We start from the raw sequence: 6,000 nt of genomic DNA, 5'->3' as shown, positions 1-6,000 counted from the left end.
AGTAGTACAATTTTGGGAAATAATATACTTTGAGGAAGCAAAGGCTGGATATCAGTCCAACATGCTGTGTAGAAAAACAATATTGTTTTTCAGTTTTGGAGAAGAGACATTTTGTACAAAGAAAAGTGAAAATAAGAGAAATTTTCTGTGAAGTTTACATGTAGGATGACATTCAACAACTTAGTTCAACAAAATATGCATAAATTAAAAAAAGACTCTGCTTTGTATATATTGAAATTTTCATCAAAGTCTCATTTTTGTGTTATGTATGTAGGTGGTCATTTTTAATAGTTTTTCTATTTCTATACATAAGCAATAAATGTATTCGACCTAAATAAAGTGAGTTTATTTTATCTGGGAAGCCTAAAACACTTTACAGATACTTAAAAAATTCATTTTGTTTCATTTTCACAAGCTATGTAGAGATTATCCTCCACCCTCAGTTATACACATTTTTGTGCACTATTTTTTAATGTCATTGTCTTAGTTAAGTCTGATTATACTTAATAGAAATTTAAAATAATTGGGCACCCCCACTGGTTTTGTTTTTTATTGTGATTTCCCCTCCTTTCTATCATCTAAAACTTTCAGGATATTTTTAAGTCAATATTTATAAACAGAAATATATAGTACTGGATGATTCCCTTGATCAGTTATCTCATTATTCATTAAAAATATCTTTAAGCTCATCTTGATAAGAAATAAACCCTGAGTTTAGATTTCATTCATATGTTCACATAATATTTTAATCTAATTTAAAATCAACTACTGGATCAATTATGGCCATCTATATAACAAACTACTTAAAAGTTAGTAGCTTATATCAACCATTTTACTGCTTCTGATTCTGTGGGTCAGGAACTAAGCAGGCCTCCTTAGACTCGGTTTGTCTCTTCCTGTGGTGTTAGCTTGGGCAGCTTAGCTGGGACTGTAGGATCCAAAATGGCTTTACTCACATATGCTGTTATTGCTAAGGGGTGACTAAAAAGTCTGGAGACTGGCTAGTCCTCTTTGTAATCTCACATCTTTCAAGGCATGTCCATGTCTTCGCACCATAGTGGGGTGTGGAGTCAAAGTCTTTTACATGGTGACTCAGGTTCCAAGGGTTCTAAGTCATTCTATTACTTAAAGTAAGTCACAAGACTAGCAAAGCAAATCAGGGGAAAGGGGTAATAGATTCATCTCTCAATAGCAGGTGCAGCATGTGGATATAGAGAAGGAAGGAATTATTGGTGGCTATCTTTGTAAACAATCTGTCACAACCACCAAATCTTATACTCTATTCCACACAAACTGTTAATTCTCTGTCCCTCTGTTTATGCCTCCATGTTAACTCCATCTGCTAAAATCTAATTTATCTCCCAAGGCCCATTTCAAATATTCTCTCACATATCAAATTTTACATATGGGTCTGACACACAGCTTAGAAGATTTTATCCTCACCTTGAAAAGAGTAAAATTAAATCTCTTTCTTTTTAATATTTTTGTTTATATTTTCTATAATTCTTTCGGCAACACTGAAAACAAAACTAAGCACTAAGTCCAGTGGTCACTAAGTCATAATCTCACCTGAGTTAGGAGCATCATTTTACATAGTATATTACCTGCTGTTTCTTGAAACCTCTCTTCACTTGACTTCAGAGTTAACACACTGATTTTCTTGCTACCTCATTGGTCTCCTACTCTTCATTGTCCTTGCTAGATTTATCTCCTCTTTTTATTCTTTTTTTTTTTTTTTAAGTAGGCTCCACACCCAGTGTGGAGCCCAATGCGGGGCTTGAACTCACGACCCTGAGATCAACACCTGAGCTGAGATCAACAGTCAGATGTTTAACTGACTGAGCCACCCAGGTGCTCTCCTCCTCTTTTTGATGGCAAATTTTTATAATGTCCCAGAGCTCAGTGTTATGACCTCCTCTCTTCTTTGTAATAATTACCTTGCTTTCATCTATACTCATGGCTTCAATGCCATCTACAATCATGAATCCAAATTCATACTTCTCTAACTATAGAAGTATATATCCAACTAATTAGTTAGCATCTCTATTTGGGCGGCCTGGGTGGCTCAGCTGCTTAAGCGTCTGCCTTTGGCTCAGGTCGTGAGTGATCCCAGGTCCTGGGATCGAGTCCCACTTAGGGCTCTCTGTTCAGCAGGGAGCCTACTTCTCCCTCTCCCTCTGCTCCTTCCCTTGCTTGTGTTCTCTCTCTCTCAAACAAAATAAATAAAATCTTAAAAACAACAAAACAAAAACCATCTCTATTTGAATGTCCAATGAACACTCAACATTTCTAAAATTAATGTCTCTATTTTTAAACTCCACTTCCATATGCTCTCTGCCAGTTTTCCCATGTGAGTAAATGGTACCAGTTGCTCAACCTAAAAATCTTATAATCATCTTTAAATCCTTTCTTTTTGTCTCGTCCCACATCTCAACAGCCAAGAATTATCCTTTAGATTTACTTTCAAAATATATCCTGGACAATGTATCACCACATTCACTGCTAATGAGCTTTTATCTAAACCACCATCATCTCCCAAGTAGACCACCACAGCAGCATCTAAGCTCTCCTTCCTGTTTCCACTCTTAAGAAAAAAAAAAAAAAATTCATTGGAGTATAGATGACATACAATGTTACATTAGTAGTATTTCTATACACTAATAATAAAGTAGCAGAAAGAGAAATTAGGAAAACAATTCCATTTACAACTGCATCAAAAAGAATGAAATACCAAGGAATATAATGAAGAAGGTGAAAGACCTGTACTCTGAAAACTATAAAACACTGATGAAAGACATTGAAGATGATGCAAACAAATCAAAAGGGATACCATGCTCATGGACTGAAAACATTGACATTGTTAAAAATGCTCATAATACCGAAAGCAATCTACAGATTCAGTGAAATCGCCATAAAAGCACCAACAGCATTTTTCACAGAACTAGAACAAATAATACTAAAATTTGTAGGGAACCACTAAAGACCCTGGATAGCCAAAGCAATCTTGAGAAAGAATAATAAAGCTGTAGGTATCACAGTTTCAGATTTCAAGATATACTACAAAGCTGTGATAATCAAAACAGTATGGTGCTGGCACAAAAACAGACACATAGATTAACGGAAATGAATAGAGTCCAGAAATAAATCCTGTTTCCATTATTATTCCCCTATAATCTTTTCTTCACAATCAGTTGAAATAATCTTTTAAAAATTTAAGTCATTATTTTTTTTCTCAGCTCAGAATCCTACAAAAACATTTTATTACACTAAGAATATTATCCAAATTTTCTTACCATACATACATTGTTCCCATGAGTTTTCAGTTCTCACTCTTACAAATCTATGCATTTTCTGTGTCCAGAAATGATGTCCAGCATGTTCTGGACCCCAGGCCTTTGAGCCTGATAATTATTCTCTCTGGAATACTCTTTTAGATATTTGTTAGAGCTTGCTCCATCACCACCCTAATGTTCACTCAAATCGCATCATAGAATGAATGTCCTTTCATGAATATCCTACCTCAGATGGCAAACCATTCTTATTACTCTTTTTCACATCACCTAGTTTTATTTTCTGTGCAGCATTTATAACAAATCAATATCATATTTTATATGTGCTAAATTTTCAGGGAGATAACCTCAAAACCCAGGAGTCAGGGAGAGTTCTGGTTTGAGAGAGAGATAAATTTTAATTTAGTGATTAGTTAATTTCTAATTTTTCAACATTAAAAATTCATTTTAAAACTAAACCATTCTACTGAAAGTATATATAACAAAAGTCTTATTAACCCTAGCCCTCCTCTCCTCTTTATTTTTAATTTAAGGGTTATGAGACAAAATCTCTGAAATAGGTATCTGAATACAAATGTGACGTCAATCATTAGCAATGCAACATGGGGCAAAATTTCTAAACTTCTACAGATGTAAGTTTATTGACATTTAAAATGGGGATGAAAAAGCAGCTGTTCTGCATTGTTTTTTTTGTTTGTTTGTTTGGTTTTTGTTTTGTTTTGTTTTTAAAATGGGGCTGTTGTGAAGACTGGGTAATGTTTTGAGCACAGGGCAAATGTTTTATTAGCACCTACTGACTACGAATCCATTTTATTCACTGCATTTGGATATTGCCTTTACAGTTCTAGGGTATCTTTCCATGGGTTTATTAATAAGAAGTGTTTGTAAGGATACTTGGGGTAAGCGTGACTTTCTCAGTTTAGTTCACTTTTCAGAAATATTCTTTATTTCTGTCTTCTTTTGGGGGGATAATAAAACTCAATGTCAAAGAAAGCAAATCAAAATCATTTAAAATAATACAACTGTAATTTTAACACACTGGTGTTCAGTAAATCAATTAATATCTGAATTGCTGCAACTGTACCACATGAAAATGTTTAAGAGCAGATTAACAGATGTGCTGAATATCAGTAAACAAATTGGTAGGATAATGAATTTAAACCCCCTACTTCTTCTTTCTAACATCAGTCTCCTCTAGAAATATATTTTTTTTCTTTTTAGGTTAAAATACAATCACAGCAAGCCATAAACCTCACTTAGCATGTAACTCATTCATGTGGCTTGTTGTTTAAGCCTGAAATACATTTCCATTGACACAGCAACAATAGAACTATCAATGGATGAAAACCATTTTGAATGTTCCAAAACTCTTGTGAGATTTGGGCCCTTCACTTTCCACATAAAAATGAAATAAGTTGGTTGACATTAAGCATCATTTTTAAAAATAATTATGCATTTTGAAGATTTCTTTGGAGATTGAACAATGAAATGTCATTGAAAGTAAAGAGAATTATTTTTTTGAATTTACAAAAATGTTTATTCTCTTAATAGAAGATATAAAATACACTGCATGGTGGCATCTAATATCTCAGATTGATGGAATTTACATTAGTTTTGTAAAGAAGTTCAATTTAAAATTTACTTTTTTCATTATCTTATCACTTTAACCAGATATATGCAATTTTTCAAACATTTCAATTCAAATAGTAAGATTTTTTTCCATGGAAATCATCTATCACAAAAAACAAACAAAAAAACACAAAAGCTCTGGCAGATGACCCAAGGTAATTGAATAAATGTGCCAACTGTATTCTTTCTGATAAACTTCAATCTATTGCATAGACTGCAAAGTTTTCAGTATTATCAGTTTGCTTTTAAAGGAACCCACCACCAAAGTTTTTCAACTAAATAAGAGTGGGTCCAATTACCTCTTGTAGCTGTTCATCAGTAATAACAGGATTTAGGTGTTTTCAGGAATTCAGCTTTTATTCCATTGAAGGAGCTAAAATTTTACTTTCACTTCCTACCCTAGGTGAAGTTAATGTATACTCGAGTTTAATGAGTATCTGGAATTGCATATGTGGTCAGTTCACCTCAGTTCATTTATTTTTGAGTTTACATATAAAATGTGATGGTGGATATTTTGACTGTTCAGAGAGAAAGGCAAAAATAATATGCTGAGAAAAAACTGAGAATTGCAGTATAATTAAATCATTTTTGACCATGCTCAAATCTACTTTGGCATTTTTAATTTTTTTAAGATTTTATTTATTTATTTGACAGAGACAGAGATAGCGAGAGCAGGAACACAAGCAGCGGGAGTGGGAGAGGGAGAGCAGGCTTCCCGCGGAGCAGGGAGCCCGATGCAGGGCTTGATCCCAGGACCCTGGGATCATGACTGAGCCGAAGGCAGCTGCTTAACGACTGAGCCACCCAGGTGCCCCTTGGCATCTTTTCATAGAAAAATTAGGGAAAAAAAAATTGGATGAGATGCTGAGAGTAAACTATGAATGCAAAATTATTGTATATTTCACACTTTTTCAATTGACATAGATCTAATTTGATTATTGATGTCCATTATTAACTTTACTTAGTAACTCATAATATTTGGAGGAAAATAAGAGCTGATTAAAATGTTTTAGAGTTCTAGGTGCAAGATTATTATTACAGTATTATTATTACAATACTCTATTATTGTACATACATCATT

Source organism: Halichoerus grypus, chromosome 8 (genome assembly GCF_964656455.1).
Source record: "Halichoerus grypus chromosome 8, mHalGry1.hap1.1, whole genome shotgun sequence".
Taxonomy (NCBI): domain Eukaryota; kingdom Metazoa; phylum Chordata; class Mammalia; order Carnivora; family Phocidae; genus Halichoerus; species Halichoerus grypus.
The sequence above is the reverse complement of the archived record's forward strand: the minus strand, read 5'-3'. Positions refer to the sequence as shown.